Genomic DNA, 17,312 nt, shown 5'->3' with positions numbered 1-17,312 from the left:
GAAGAATTGCTTTACTGACCTTAGTGACGCTGAACACCTTTGAAATCTGTTTCCTGAAGTATTTGGAGTGCCTGTTTCCACACATGGTGGCCACTATCTCTGTTCCCTCACTTTACCCTTCTGGCTCCTGTATTAGCTATCCTCCCTCAGTCTGAAAATGTCCCTGGGGTAGAGACATTTCTGGTTGAACTTCTTGAGCTCCCTTCCTCTCCTTGGACCTTCCAGAAGTTTATTTCTGTCTTGGTAGGTCTGTGATGCTTTTCTTTAGATGCAGTTTTTATGCTTTGTTTCAGCATATTTTGTTTTCTACAGTAGGAGTATTTCCAATTGATCTAGTCCTTTATTATTGGAATTTGGCTTTTTAATAATCAGCTGCTATTCAGCACCACTGGCGGGAATAAGCATTTGTTAGTTTATTCATCCTTTCATTCAACCCGCAAAAATGTACTGCCTCCTATGTGTTAGATGAGTAAGACATCATCCCTACCCTATGTGAACTCAAAGGCTAGTACGGGAAACAGATTTTAAGCAAATAACTGAAATATAATACATAATGTATCTAATAGAGTGATGTAATGGAGTAAAAAGCAGATGTTTAGGGAATGCAGATCAGGTAAGAGAACAACCCTTGCTGAAAAGGCTGGTGTAGAAAAGTTAGTTGCAGCAGACGTGACTTAACAGTTATTGGTATTTTCTTTCCATTTTTAAAGCAATCTAGATCATGCTAGCACAGTCAGGCATAATGAGGAACATAAAAATGACTTAGAACCCACTAGCCAAAGTTAAATCATTAAATTTTTTTTGATAGATGAATATTATGTATTCATATCTATGTCGATGCTGATGGAGATGAATTTATTTTGCTTCTGTAACCAGCATCTTCCTTTCTTTGCCCATCCCTACCCCTTTCTTTGATAGAAGAAACAGAGGCGGTTAGGCTTATTGAGTCTTAAGAAAATTTGCTTCTTAAAGGATGGTGACCATGATTGTGGAAGCAGCTAATTTGGCATCTTAAGTCCAGCTCAGAAGTGTGCATTTATGAACTTCTGTATATGTTTTAAGAAGATTCTCTTCCATTGCAGAATATATAGTATCTCTTCCCCCCATCCCATCCACACACCTCTTGTAATCACAACTGCTTATGTTATCAGTGACTTTGTTGGGAAGACAGGGAAGCTAAACTTGCTGGTGTTACCATCTTCTTCCACCAGGTGATGTTGGTATTTGGAAATCTACTTCAGCCACCTATTTTGATACTCTGTTGACAACTTTTTGTGACACTCAGCATCTGTTCGTTGACAGAAAAAAGTTGTCAGAGAAACCAGATTTTCATGAGAGCAGGTCACCCCATTGGAGGCACCAGATGAAACCCAATGCTGGACAAAGCCTACTTATCAAGTAGGGGAACTGGGAAGTTGTCCCAGCTGAAAACAAAGTCTTTAAAACATAAGGAATTGCAGAATTATACCAGTGCATAAACTGGAGAGGAAAGGCAGAAAATGTTAATTAAGGGTCTGAAAGATAGGATGAAGCAAGGATTTAACTTGATCCCATTTCTGGAGGAACCCATTTATTGTATCGAACTGTTATTGCTTGTTTGCCAAGTCCGTATTGCTATAATTATTATAACTTAAAAATATGTTTCGTCTAGTGGGGCAGGTCTTCATTCACTCTGTAAGAAAATGATCTATTCTCATCTGTTTATTCTTCCAAATGGATTTTGGAAACACTTTTTTAATGTGAAAACCTTCCACTGGGACTTTATTTAGGATTATATTAAACCTATGGATTAATTTGAGATTTAACATCTTTGCAAAATTTTAGCCTTTCCATCTAGGAACATGGTACATCTTTCCATTTAACCAGATTTCTTTTATTTCACACCCAGATTCTTTTTTGAATTTTTACTATGGAAAATTTCAAACATATACAAGAGCAGAGATGAACCCATATGTACTGATTGCATGACTTTAATAAGGATCAATTCATGGCTCAGTTTCATACTCAACACTTCCTACTCTTTTCTATATAGTTGGGGGGAAAAAAACAACTACAGGTATTATATCATAGAATTTTGATGGATTTTCTCGTAGAGGACTTGGACATGTTTTCCTATTAATGTTGTTTATAAATTTTTATATTAATATATATAAAATTTAAAAAAAATCTTCTAACTGCAAATGCTGCTATGAAGGCAGACTTTTAAGTATTTATTACTACTTTACCGTATTTCTTATTACTTCTGAAGGAGTTAAAGCTATTCTCATGTATTCTCTAAATATATTATTCTATCAGTATATAACTGTAATTTTGCTTTTTTTCTAATATGTAAGCTTCATATCAGTTATCAGCAATTATAATGTACTGATAGAATTTCTGAAAATATATTCAGTAATATCAGTAAATAGAAGGCATTTTTGTCTTCTTTGTGATTTTGTTAAAGATGTCTTAAAATATACATTCTTTGTAAATCCTCTTGAGAAATAATGTAAAAATGAGTATTGAATTTTACCATTTTCTCTTTTATTATCTAATAAGGTAGTTCTATCATGTTACTCCTTAAACAAAATTAAATGTGCCTTAATAGATTTTCTACATTACTAATTTAACTCATTCTACTGTGGTCATTTGCTTTAATGTATTGATGGATTTGTATATTTAGATTTTTGGTTCTGTCTACATATGACTGATCTACTCTACGTGTGCGTGTGTGTGAGATCTTGGTTAGATTGTTTTTTTGAGTGGATTTTAAACTGTCTTCATTTTAGAATAATTACGATAACACGGACATCAGTTTTTTAGAAGTGTTCAGAAAAGTCAATCATAAAACTTTTCAGAAATTTTGAGGGAGATAATTCTTTGATCTGATGTTAATTTTTCCCATTTTTATTGAACTACTAAGAATTTCCTGCTCTCCCGATCAATTTCAAGAACTTACATTTAAAAAAAAATATTTACTACATTTTATTGAGCTTTTCAAATATGTTAGCAGAATATATGCCATCCGTTTACATTTATCATTTTCTTTTTTTTTTTTTTTTAATTTTTTTTTTTTCAACGTTTATTTATTTTTGGGACAGAGAGAGACAGCATGAACGGGGGAGGGGCAGAGAGAGAGGGAGACACAGAATCGGAAACAGGCTCCAGGCTCTGAGCCATCAGCCCAGAGCCCGACGCGGGGCTCGAACTCACGGACCGCGAGATCGTGACCTGGCTGAAGTCGGACACTTAACCGACTGCGCCACCCAGGCGCCCCTACATTTATCATTTTCATTTAAATTTTGCCTTATATTCTTGTCTGAAATCTTAATTCAAAAAAATTTTTTTCTTGATTTAGTTTATCTTCTCTCCATAAGGAATGACCAATTGCATTTATTTGATTCACATATTTATTAAATTTATTCAATTATTTACTTAATTGTTACACATTTTCTCCTGCTTCTTTACACTTTTGTTCTATAAGAATGTTATTTTACATTTGAGGGCAGTTTCGCTTCTGTTCCTTTTGTTTTGGAGTGTTCTCATTTAAATTATTTTCTAATTAATCCATAATAACTGTGGATTCACTCTTCTAGCCCAGAATGGTTTGTGAAAGAGATTTTAACCTCCCAAGTGCTTAAGATATGTTATGAAATTCTGATTTGTTTTACTATAGTCAGACAATGACCAAAATGAAAGCAGAGATCAAGAGTGACAAATTTTTACCTTTTCAACTTCGAAAGTTACTCTTTTTTTCTTTTGACTTTGAATTTGAGAGCAAGTGCAAGTGAGAGAGAGAAAGAGATCGTGAGCAGGGGAGAGAAGAAGGGGGAGAGAGAGAATCTCAATCTTAGTGCGGAGCCTGATGTGGGGCTTCCTCCCACAACCGTAGGATCATGACCTGAGCTGAAACCAAGAGTTGGACACCTAACCAACTGGGCCACCCAAGCACCCGTCAATAATTACTCTTGCAAGGATGTCTTATCACCCAGAATCCATTTTTAGTTTGTACTTTCTTTCTCAAGTAGACAGACAGTCCTCAGGGCTTGGGGTGGGGAGAAAAGTGTTTGAAGAGGAACCAAGTATTAAATATGAATATGCAAGCCCAAGAGGACCAAGGAAGAATAGAACTTCTCTATAAATACAGGATATATAAGGGCCTTTCCTCTCTTGGCTCAAGTTCTTGGTGAGAGATAGAGAGTTGGGAAGCCTTTTCTCTCCTCTGTTCCTCATGTCAGTCTGGAAAGCAGAAATTAAGTAGACATGATGGGGGTACATATTAAGGTATAAGAGTCCCTAAGATAGCCCCCTATAAGTTTCGGAGTAGCTGGCAAGGAGCTCATCCAAAAATGACTAAAAATGAAGAAGAAGGTGCAAGGAAGTCTGGAAATAAGGGCAAGAACAAGGAGCATGACTGCGATCTGACAGCTGGAGGCCATGGCTGGTCTTTGGATGGAAGCAGGAAGATGGAAAGATCATCTGGGGATAAGTTAGAGATGGGGCAAGTGGTCCGCACAAGGACAGCAGTGACCACACTGGGGAATCAGGTTCACTCCCCAGCTTCAGGATAGGGTTGCCAGATTTAGCAAATGAAAATTCAGGATGCTCAGTTAAGTTGGAATCTCAGGTAAACAACAAATAATATTTTAGTATAAGTTATCCCAAATATTGCATGGGATATACTTCTACTGAAAATTTTGATTGTTAGGAATTTACGTGAGATTTTTACCTAATTCCAATTTAGTAGGATGTTTTGTATTTTATCTGGCAACCATCCTCAGTGGCATTTGTGAATATCCCAACAATGTTGAATAAACAGCAAGAGGAAGAAAACTCTCAGAGGGAGAAGTCTTGATTGCTCATATTTTATGTCAGAATGGTCTGAGAAATCACTCGGAGTTTTGAGGTTTTCTGGAAGTGACCATATTAAATGTTCTGCATTAGAAATAAATATAGGTCCAAATCAAAAACATTTTCAGTTAAAGAAAAATAAATTACCGTTTTTGCACATCTAAAGTGATGCAATTTTGAAATTCATAACAATGTCGTTTTTGAGTTCCAATGACAGGTGAAATATGGTACTTCACAGTAGCATGCTTCTATCTCAGTCCAAGAGACCAGCATGAGCTAAATTAGGATCTTTCTCAGCGTTAATTCCATATACCTAGTCTTCTCCATCTCTGGTCCAATCAGCTAGGACCAGGGCGGGAATGGTGTGGTGTGACCATCTCTATGGGTGAGAAGGGAAGTAAGGGGTCATTATGGACTGAACAAAGAACCTACATTGTGTCTATGATAAATGTCTCCCATCTCTAACTGTGACAACTTACTAATGGATTGTTGACCTCTAAACTGGTCCTGAAACTGAAAAGAAACAAGGAAGATGGATTGTATCTTCCCCATTTCTGGCTCTGCAGCCGTTGTCAGAAAAAGGTTCCTGGCTTCTTTTTTATAAGGCTACTCTCTTCTCAGTACATTTCATTATGCCCTTGTCACGGAGTAGCACATGTCACTATTATATGTCCTTTGGATCTTATCTTGACATATTATTCCTCTGTTTTATTACCAGTTTTAGACAGCACCATAGTGCAGATTAAACCCTCGACATCCAGTTACAGAAATACCGATGCATTCATTTAGAGGACTGTCAGAATCTTTCTGCCATTTCAATATCCACCTTGCCAGAGATGTAGTGAAATGCAATGAAATACATAGCTTTTTTTGGAGCTAGTGAGAACCAGGAATTTATATATAATAAGGAAAAGATTGTTTTCTACTTGTGAGGTAGCATCAGCAAGTGTTAGAAGGTTGGTCTCTCTAAGAGGTTTTATTTCCCAGTTATGACAATTATAGGGCCCCCTTCACTTAAAGGTTTCAGTTGAAATCCAAGAGGAAAATCACCAGGGGCGTGCAGTTATCTATCTGTCTCCTTAATTTAACAAGATTGTGATTGGGGAAACGACTCACTCATGATTGGTGGTGAGGTTAATTTCATGGAGCCATGAGTCTTAAGTGTACTCTCAAGCCTGGTATTGGGTTTCCAGTTTAACAATTAATGTGAACCCATGGGGTTTATCTTTCCCTGCACGGGATTCCCCCCGCAATGCCTCTATTGCTGCAAGCATTCTTGGGAAAGGCCATCACTTATATTCAAGGCATTTATCATAATTATTTAGAATAAAAAACGATATTCATCAGTGCCAGCTAGATGAGATCATAGGGAAGACGTATTGTTTCTTATCGCTGTGCCAGTTTTATGGCTTTTGAGAAGCAGGAGAGGAGGAGCATAGCTGTGGTTTATTTTAGGTCATTGTGCAACTGGGGCACTGTCCCTGTCAGCCCACAGGGCCCTTCTAGAGGGTACCCTGAGCAGTGTTAGGTTTGAGGGGTGTGATAGGATATGGGGCAGGAGGATGGGTGAAGCCTTCCCTCATGATGCTGTTCATTCACAGTTACTCTCTGATTTCTGACAAGTTCTAAATAGTCAGAAAGTGCAAACGCATGGTCTGGAGTCGAGCGAGGCAATGTCCTGGCAGTGACAGGTGTCTGAGACTGAGGAGGGACGTGTTGAGAGATGGGGGCTCGGGAACAATATCAAGTTTGGATGGCTTTGGACATCACGTTAAGAATACATTCATTTTCCCACTGTGTGGAAACCACTCTCTTCTCTGCTGCCCTGAGTCCTGTGTTTTCTCTCACAACATTCTGCTCAAGCATCAACTTTCCCAGGGGGGCTTCTGGCTTTACTGTCTGCTTAAAGGTCTCTTCTCTATCCCAGCATTTGTTCAGCGTGTATTGCGAGGTCCTCTGTGATCTAACCATGAGCTTGTCACCCACACTGAACTGGAGGCTCCTTAACTGTTCTCATACCCCATATAGGCCTGGGCAAGTGTGATGGAGAGATAGATGAGTAGATAAATTTAATCCCCATAGCAATCCCACGAGGTAGGGACTGTCATTCTGACCACTGGACAGATTAGGAAACTGAGTACGGAAAGCATAAATATCATGCCCAAGGCTACCAAGCTGATAAGGGATGACACCAGGATTCAGAACCAGTCAGGCTCATCCCACAATCCATGGTTTTAATCACACGGCCTCTATGTTCCTCAGTCGAGATGACAGGTGATGGATCAACCTCATATCCTACCTGAAACTGTGATTTTTTTAAAGCCACAATGATGTTCAGAGATAGAAAATATTGATTTGGGAAGATAAGATTTGCCTGTTTAATCCTCTTAGAACCAATACAAAGTGAAATACTATTGCTAATGATTTTGCTTATTCTAACTCTGTTCACATGACCAGGCAGGCTGGTTAAGCTGACCTGTAAATCACTTCCTAACTCTATTTGGTGCCCAGACCTGGCCTGTAGGTTTTTCTCATTTACTTCTTCTGTTTCAGTGTAGGGCTCTGTAGATAGTCACTCTCCCCTAGGATTTGCAGTCACCGCTGTTCTAAATACCCCAGTCCAAACCCCTTCGAGACACTTGCAGTTTATCAAACAAGGATTGGGTTTGGAAAATATAATTCTCCTACCTAGAGACCCATTGAGGCAGAGAATCCTAGAAGTCATCTCATCTCCCTACTTCTGACCCAGCAGAGAGCCCTTCTCTCTGCCTTCCATCCCTCTCTCCTTTCCTGTTCTTTGACCAATTGTAGTTTCTACTTGCTGTTTGCATATGAGGTGCCAGTTTGAGATTTATAGATCTTCCTGCTGCATTATTTCAGGAAAGACCTATTATAAATGACAAAATACAACCTTAAAATAGAAAATGAACCCAGATGTAACCAGTTTTATCACAGAATATATATATTTTTTCTTCTTGAGGTGTGGGGGAAACAAAAGAAATGGTCAGTTGTAAGCCAATATGAGTCTGGATCATCAAATGCCATTCCTTATGGAAATTGCATGAAAGGTTTCTCCAAAGCAAAAGGGAAAATAAACCATGACAGTTTTGATTTATTTTAAATTAAATATTCTTTTTTTAGAAGTTATGTATTCTCTGTTTGTTATAAAACAGATTAAAAACTTGCCTCAATGAAAATGAAAGACAATGGATTGGAGCTTTCATAGAAATGTTTAGCTCTTTTTACGTTTACACATTGGAAATGGTCGCCTTATTGAGTGTATCTCCTCATTGGTTATGTCTTAAAACAAGGGTCTGCCGATTATGGCCCTTGGGCTAAATCCAGCTTGACGCCTGTTTTTATAAATAAAGTTTTCTGGGGTGCCTGGGTGGCGCAGTCGGTTAAGCGTCCGACTTCGGCCAGGTCACGATCTCGCGGTCCGTGAGTTCGAGCCCCGCGTCGGGCTCTGGGCTGATGGCTCAGAGCCTGGAGCCTGTTTCCGATTCTGTGTCTCCCTCTCTCTCTGCCCCTCCCCCGTTCATGCTCTGTCTCTCTCTGTCCCAAAAATAAATAAACGTTGAGGAAAAAAAAAAAAAAAAAAAAAAAAAAAAATAAATAAATAAATAAATAAAGTTTTCTTGGAACACAACCATACCCATATTTTAGTATCCTATATGGCTTCTTTTGTGCTACAACTTGCTGAAGTTGAGTAGTTGTGGCAGAGATTGGGTGTCTTACAAAGCTGAGAATATTTACTCTCTGGCCCTTTACAGAAATTGTTTGCTGACCCCTGTTTTAGAATACCCAAAAGAGAGGGCTCTGCCTTCCTTAGTGTCCGAGACCACAGTCTGAACTGGGGAGTTCTGGGATTGAATACGATTTCTCCGTGGGAAAATCCATTTATAGACCTTGAAACTCAGTAAGATCTGTGTTCAAATTCTGCCTTTGTTTGGGACTGCCCTGCATGCCTTTGACAAGTTGCTTAGCTTTTCTGAACTTCAATTATGTTATCTATAAAATGGAGACACTTTTTCTCTTATGAAGAACAACTCTACCGTTAAAGGGGGTAATGTTCCGGCAGGGTGTAGTGTGTTGCCGGCCATACAGTGGACAGTCAGCGAATACAGTTTTTTTCCCTAAATACATCCAAATTGAGGAGTGAGCTACATGGAACACACTGATTCTTCTGTCTGGACAAATGTCCATTCGTGTAGTGAAAACATTCTTATTTTCTTTTAATTTTTTAAATGTTTTATTATCCGTAATCGAGAGAGGGAGATGGCATGAGCAGGGGAGGGGCAGAGAGGGACGACAGGGGGACACACAGAATTCGAAGCAGGCTCCAGCCTCCAAATGTCAGCACAGAACCCGATGTGGGGCTTAAACCCGCGATCTGTGAGATCATGACCTGAGCTGAAGTCAGATGCTTAACTCACTGAGCCACCCAGGCGCCCCAATTCTTTGTTATCTTAGCACATTTCTCTCTTTTATCATGTCTTTGGGGGAAAAACATGCTTTTGTCCGCTAGATCTTGCGTCCTATTAGAAGGTTTTGCCAAGCACTTCCTGATTCATTTTAAACTATGATTTAAGGCCAGTTTTGAGTAGGATTGCCCATGGTCATGGTAATTACCAATGATTTCCAACAACAGTTTGATGGGATTTATGCAATGAAGAGCAGGAAACTTGTGTTTCAGAAATTGCCTTGCTGCACCACACTTCTCCCCTGTATAACATCAATTTCTTACCTACACTCCAGGCCTCAGAGGCCAGACTTCTCGAGGATGTTCCAACTCCAAGAAATGTAGGCCGGCGGCCTTGCCGCTGAATGTGTAAAATTCCACCTGAGGAAGAACTGGGCCCTCGTTAACAGCATCACGATCAGCTGGAGACACAGATCGATTTTTATTTATTTAGTTTTATTTTTTGCTAAATACCGCGCTCCTGGTGTGGAGTACTTTTCTAGCCTCGGCCCCCAGGAGCACACTTGCTTTAGATCCATTTTGGCCGAAATGAAAGACACCATTTCTCTACGTACCCGACCACCTATCTGGGAGAGATGCCAAGCCAGCCGTCCAGACTGAAGAAACAGGTCTTGTGTTAATAAGTGTTTTTCCAGACCTTCACTTACCCATTATGGCACCAATACTTATCCCCAGGAGGAGGGCTGCCTTGCAATATCATTATCCTCAATTTATAGGTGAATGAAAATGTGATCTGATGGAGCAAAGTGAAGTACTTGCCAGTTAGAGTAAATCCTCGGCGCTCAGACGCAGCATTTGGCCACTGGGCACTCTTGCGGTGTGCACATGACCGGGCGGGCTGAGAAACCGGCGGGGAGTCTCAGCCCTTCACCCTCCGTCCAGCATGACTTCTCTGTACAGATACCACGGCAGTTGCACTGTGCTTCCCCACGGCGTTTCCCCTGGCCTTGACTTCTCTCTTCCTCCTTTCCTTCCCCACTCCCTCATCCCTCTTTTTCTCCTCTTCTTCCCTCTCTGCTCATCCTACCACATTGTGTTTTCATAAGCTGCCTTGGTCCCCCTCCCCCGCTTTGGTTAAGAGTCCAGTATTATTCATATCCACCTATGTTTTCTTTACTTAGGGGCCTAGAATAAAGCCATTCCTCATTTGTATTCACACAGAAGTACAACCGTGATAATGGACACGATTAGCATGAAAAGTAGTCAGATAATCATCTGGGTTTATACAGCCTTATAAAAACTCAACACCTCAGAGTTCTCTGGACTCTATATCAATGTAATGCTGACTGAATATTCCAGATCAAGAGTTTTCAACATAAGGTCCAGACCCATCAGAACCATGGTTTTCAATCCTGGCTGCACATTAGGATCATCTGAGAAGCTTTAAAAAAAAATGCCATCACCCTTACCCCACACCAGAAGTTCTGACTTTTTGGTCTGGAGTAAGGATCTTGCATTGGTATTAAAAAAAAAAAAAAAAAAAAAAAAAAAAAAAAAAAAAAATCTCTTCAGATAATTCTAATATTAGCTACGGTTAAGGACCACCGGACTAATTGGTTTTGAGTTATATAGTCAATTGTAAGTCACCTCAGCTTTTTATTTTCCTTTTTAATGAATAGTCAGGATAGAATAGAGTAGCAAATAGGAGTATGTTGTTCAGGTGGTAGTGATCGGTACTATTCCATCAAATTCATGTTTCAGTTTCATGGATATCAGTCAGGGTGGAGACTGTCACCACCTAAACACAGTTGCTTGACTGTGGGCTATAATCAGAGTTTGAAAACCACTGCTTTAGATTATATTTAACAGAAAAGTATGTTGATAGCTGCCTGGGGAAGATCAGAAAATCTTCATCTGTCCTAAGAGAGAAGCCCGATTGCACTATTTTTAAATGCTTGTAGGACATGCAGAGGTATTGCCAAGTTATCTCTGGACTATCAAATGTTTCTTACCTATTTATAGAAGCACTTACACATTCTCTAAGACACTGAGCCCAACTTTCTGCTCTCCTGTAGTCACCCTCGCTGCTTAAAATTGTTAAGTTGCATTTCTTTAAAAAAAAAAAAATGTTTTAGCTCAGTCTCTCCTCATTTTTAAACCAGCTCATTCCGACCCTTAGTTAGGGATATTTACAAAAGAGTTACAGCTCATTAGCAAATATAGAATCTTCAATCTGCCACTGAAGTACTCTTATCAGTTCTCTGAAAAATGCCCATCAGGCCTGCAGGCCTAGCACTTAACAAAACTTTCCGGAATCTTCCGGGAGGCTTTCTGGAAGGAGAAGTGGCCTTTGGTATTAACACTTAGTGCCCAAACATTCCAGGGTAATCAGTGGTTTTCGCATATGATATCAAAGTGATTTGGCCCCGCTGGTCTTACAGAGTTCACATGATAATAATGTAGGAGTCTGTCAAGAAAAGTAGGGAGTTTCTGGCCTCACCGGCCCTGCCCGTGCGTAAATGGGCACCCTTGTTGTTGGCAGGACAGCAGGCTCAAATGTGTCACCGCGTGGCAGAAGGGGGGCAGGTTGTTCACCAGATCTTTGGGAATTCAAGCACAAGCATCTGAAATATGAGTGAACTTCCATACCTAACATCTTCCAGAAAACACACGTGACAGAGGGGAGTAAGAATTGGAGAATTAACTGAAGACCTAAGCAGAGGTTGTTGTGGGGGTGATACTAACGTTTGGGAATGGATAAGAAAGAGGGCTGAGTCAACCGATCAAAAAATGATTCAGAGCTGCCAAGAGAAGCCCCTAAGTTGGGGTTTGAACCTTCTGCAACGACTGAGGTGGCCAGTGAAGCACGATGTGTCTGAAACTAGCCACTAAATGGCAAAAGAAAATGCAAATAAGAACTCTGATCTGGTGGGGAATTTAGAAAAATTCGAAATGGAATTTTGTGCTGGCTGTTCATTAAGTAGAGTAAGTTTTCTCTCAAGCAAGATGCAGCACCAGATGATTTTAACAATTTTCTGCTCTGACAGCCAGTGAAAAAGCTACAGGTAACAGAAAGACAATGAAGTAAATAAATAAATCCCCAAAAAGAGGGACCCAAGGCATACCATGAGAAAAATGAAAGATGTCTATCCAAAGAATCTGCGAAGAAAAGGGTACCTGCTTTGGATTATAGATGAACGTGAATGGGGCAAAATGCAGAAATACTGTATGTAGAAGCCCAGAAAGTGGAGGCCTAGCGGATTAAAGTTCAAGGCCAATTTCCAATAATGCACAGATCTTACAGCAGAGCTGAGCATGTGAAACACACTGCCTGTCAGTCAGTAACTGCCCGAGACTAGGGGAATCTGATGGACGGTGCGCAGAGGGACAGAGTCAGGACTCCAGTGACGGTAAATGCACGATTTTCACGTTGCCAGTGATTTTGATGGCCAGGTCTCATTCCTACCATAAAGACTGGCAAAATGCTCTATACCCGTGAAAGTCAGAAAGGGAATATTTGTGGGATTGAAGAACAAACAGAGAAAGTCAAAAGTAGTGGATGGACATTGCATTGGAAGATGTGAAGATAAAGGGTTATGGTCTCACTTTCCTACATGGTACGTCAAAAACTAGACAAAAATGTCAAAGATTCCTGAAAGTGCTGTGCCAGTACAAGAACCTTGGTGCATTAGAGGAGAAACTTAATGGTCTTCTGGTTTCCATGGGTTTTAAACACACCTGTATAAACATAACAAACATAAAGACTATACTATACTTTAAGACGCGAAAACTCATTTCGAAATAATATCCTTATATTATTCTTTTCCCTTCCTTCCTTGCTTCCTACCTCCCTTCCTTCCTCCCCCCTCCACTCCCTTATGTCTCTTTTTCACTTGTAAAGATCCACAGCATCTATGAGAGCCATCAAGAGTCCTAGCTTAAGCAAGGTCAGGCTTACCTCCACTTGGAGGTAATTCTTCCTATTACTCTAACATTTCTTTTAATAGCCTTAACATAGTCTGTCACTTGGTTTTCTATATCTGCTGGCCGAGACCTACCATTAAACACGGGAGGTGGGTGAGAGGTATAATATGCTCATTTCATAAGCAGCGATACTGTCTAGAGCTGGCATGTCGTTCTTCAACTTGCTTGGGGCGAGAAGTAAATCAAAGGACAGTCGGGAAGGGTTGGGGGTATGGGAATATGTAGGAAGAAGGGAGTGATGAGCAGGATTTTGGCCAAAAGATTGAGAGGTGTCCCCAGTTAACATTATTTCATTAGATTTTCATAATATTCCTGTAAGGTGGGCAGAGCAAGTATCATTATCTCCATTACATTGATGGGAAAAATGAAGCCCAAAATGTTAAGTGACTTGCTTTGAGCGCTGACACCCAAGTGACTGAATCAAAAGCAGACTCCACATCTGCTGATTCTCACTTTATTCTGCCAGATCAATAATGAGGTTTAGGTTGAAGTATCCGTATAAGCCCGTGAAAATTCTGTGACCAGTCATTCTTACTGTGGCACTTAGGATCCGTGGTGACTTGGCTCCTCTGTACCTTTCCAGCCTTACTAACTCTGCCCTACCCCATTAATTAGCCCCAGTCAGACTGAATTCGTTCCATCTTCTACGCAGCTCCTCCCCATCTTTCAGCTCTCAGTGACCTATTTCTTCTCGCGAAGAGCCCTATCTAACATCTCTGAGTTAGTGAAAGTTGACCATCCTTCATGCTCTGTAGACTTTGTTCTTACCCTTCTTCCGGCCCCATTCTGTAACTGCCTGTTTTTCTATTCCTATCTCCATCTTCAACTTCTTAGGGATAGTGGTTTTCTCCCATCCAAGTGCTAACCAGGCCTGACCCTGCTTAGCTTCTGAGATCAGACGAGATGGGGCGCGTTCAGGGTGGTATGGCCGTAGACTAGGGATAGTGGTTTTCTTATTTACCGTTACATCCCCAGTGCCTAGCATAGCTTTTGGCATATACTAAGCCTCTCAAATGTTTGTTCACTCAAGCCATAAAGCTAAGATGAGAAGATATGATCATTTTTAAAATTCACCATTACGTTTTAGTTTACAACCAAACCTTTCTGCTATTCATAACCTAAATTTAGTTTTGCACATCCAGTCAACAAATGTTAGCCAAGATGCTTAGTACCTCCATGGGGTTGTATGCCCAGGCTTCTCATAGTGCTTGTTAGGCAACAAGTACTCAGTACATAATTTCGTAATGAATTAGTTAGTACAAAAATTATTAATATGCCGATTTCCTAAGGCATTTAGTCGATGTCTTGCATGTAAATAATAATGATATGGGACAGAATATGGAAAGAGCCATACGGGAAGAATTTGGGATAGTTTTCGTTGGCTGAGCTGAAAAACATGATTGCAAGGAGTGAGGACATAAGTAGGCCCATGTGGTCATTGACTTCTGGGAAAGAGACAACAGCATTTGATCTAGCCTGTGGAAATAAAAAATGGTTTGACTCAGCTCGACAAGAAAAATGTGTCGATTCATTACGTATTTGTAGTGATGCCCTTAAACATCACCAGCGTCACAAGTATTTAGATGAACACCAGAATGTTTTATAGACAAACACCACCATTAGTAAGACAGAAGTCATATTTACGGGAAAAAAGCAAGGGTCTGCAATGGGATTATAGTTGTTTTGCTCTCCATTTCCGTGTGTTCTCGATGGGCCATTTTCCTTTTCACCAGCCTCTTCAGGACTTTTTTTTTTTTTAGTTTATTTGTTTATTTTGAGAGAGCGAGAGAGAGCACAAACCGGGGAGGGGCAAAGGGAGAGAGAGAATCCCTAGCAGCCTCCACACTCAGCATGGAGCCCAGGGCGGGGCTCTACCCCACACCATGAGATCAGGATTTGAGCCAATATCAAGAGTCGGATGCTTAACTGACTGGGTCACTCGGGTGCCCTCTTTCAGGACTTTCAATGAACATTTATGGGCCACTCTCTTGCACATGTATTTAAGGGCCCACTGTAGAAAGACTAGAGTGTAATGGATGCAGCGTTCAGGCCCTTAATCCCAGCAGCCTTGGTTTGACATCCAGCCTCACTACCTGGCAGCTATATGATCTTAGGTAATTAACTGAACCACGCCACGTTAGAGTTTTGTCACATGTACAATGGCATTGACAAAAATAATAGAACTTACAGCATTGGACTGTTCTGAGACATCAATGAGTTCATGCATATCCAGTGGCTGACCCATAGTAAGAACTCCATTCATGCTGGCTCTGGTCAGTACTATTACGTACTAGGTTCTGTACAGTGAAAAGGCAAGATGTGGTTTCTGTACTCACGCAGCGTGCTTGTCATTTGCTTGTTTCTCTTTATAATTCATTCTTCAGCCTTCTTCTGCTTTGCTCTGAAAGGGGCGTGCCTCTTACAAATCACATTTCCCAGGCTCCCTTGCCAATTGGCTTCCTGTTAAGTTTGGGCAACGGGACGTTCAGACAAGAGATTGAGATTGAGGGGGAGGGCAGCAGTCCCTCTCTGCTTTAGGGGCATCACCAGCAGAGGCTGTCTCTTCTCCATTCTCTCCCAACAGAGCCTCCCTGGGCACTCACAGGTCCTACTGGAAGCCCCCATTCCCAGGCTTCCTCCCAGCTTTCTGCCAGGGAATGAGACCAGTACAAAAGAGAATAAGAAGAGAAAGATTCCAGATTTGATCCTCGACCCACCTGTGCCTGAAGATTATCTGTGCCTGGAGTTTTAAATATATGAGCCTATAAAAAATTCTCCTTTTTGCTTAAGCTACTTTGGTTGCATTTCTTGTACCTACCACTGTGTGAGTGCTAGTACAATATCTACTAATTCCTGAGAACTGTTTGAGATGATATCACAATATAAAGCAATGGGTATTCTCATTGCCTCTGTGTCTCTGGAAATCATAGAACTAGTATTTATTGTCCTGCTAGTGTTAAGATTATAAAGATGAGCAAGATAAACAGGGTGCTTCTCTTTGATAGCACAATAATGACTAATTAAGTGTTTTCAAAAACACTAACTTTTACTCTACTTGTTCCAAAACGTTCTTTTCTCTGGAGATCTGAAACATCTTGCCTTAGTAGATGTGTATCTTAAAACTAAACGCATCGCATCCATTGTAACACAAGGATATAAACTAAAATGCAAAGCAGGAACTTCGTGGTGAAAGTTTTCATTTATTTTTGATAAAGGAAATCCCAAGCCTCCAGTTGTGCTTTATGAAACCTTCCCAGGGCAGGAGGATTTTTCAGTGCAATGAAATTAATGGTGTCATGACTGTAGGACAATCACTCATTCTGGTGTGTGATGTTTTTGGCTCTTCTCTTCTCCATTTGCCTATGATGATGCAATTCGTCTCCTGATAATGGATGGGCTTCCTCTCCCTTCCAGTCACCAGTGTTAGGCACTGAAACTTGCCCAAGACATGTCCAAAGTTGATCTGCTTGGGGGATTTCTTGGAGTCTTTAATGGTTGATGAAAGCAAATTTATAGCCATGATGCAAGTACAAGAGTGTGTGTGCATGCTTTGTCCTTAAAATGTATGCAGTGGCCTTTTAATGTTAGAATATATGGTCAGGCTGCAGTTGCTATGGAAACAGCAATCAAATTTTCTGACCTTTGAGGGTAGGGAGATACAGTGGTAAGGGCTGTGATCAAAGCTGAGGATTGCTGAGAGAATTAAAGTAAAGAATAAAAAGCAAGGGGCCCTTTATACCTTAATGTTCAGATCAGAGCAATCTGTTCTTCTTCTGTGTCTCCCAACACTATCCACCAGAGCGAGACTGAAGACGTCCTAGTATTCTTTTAGTTATTATTTTATGTTGTTTATTTTGGATAATAACATTTTTGGTTGAGTGGGAATTTTGGAGTTCTTGATTATAGTTGGTCTAGAATTTTTTACATAACATAAAATCATGGTTTCTGGTAATGGAACACACCTATATCCAGATCAGTGGCCACACAATACAACGTTACCATTGTAACATGCAAATGCATGGTTTTGTTTGGAATGTACCAAGTTGATTAGTCAAACAAATACACTCTCTGTTCA

At 40.4% G+C, this 17,312-nt stretch overlaps 1 protein-coding gene across 1 annotated transcript in view; it reads left to right on the top strand.

Annotated features, from left to right (window-relative positions):
- The window catches only part of GADL1 (glutamate decarboxylase like 1), a 167,470-nt gene that overhangs the window by 74,413 nt on the left and 75,745 nt on the right, over nucleotides 1-17,312 (top strand). The gene's annotated exons all lie outside the window — the stretch shown is intronic.

This window comes from Leopardus geoffroyi, chromosome C2, assembly GCF_018350155.1.
Source record: "Leopardus geoffroyi isolate Oge1 chromosome C2, O.geoffroyi_Oge1_pat1.0, whole genome shotgun sequence".
Lineage (NCBI taxonomy): Eukaryota > Metazoa > Chordata > Mammalia > Carnivora > Felidae > Leopardus > Leopardus geoffroyi.
This window is presented reverse-complemented; position numbering and strand designations above follow the sequence as displayed.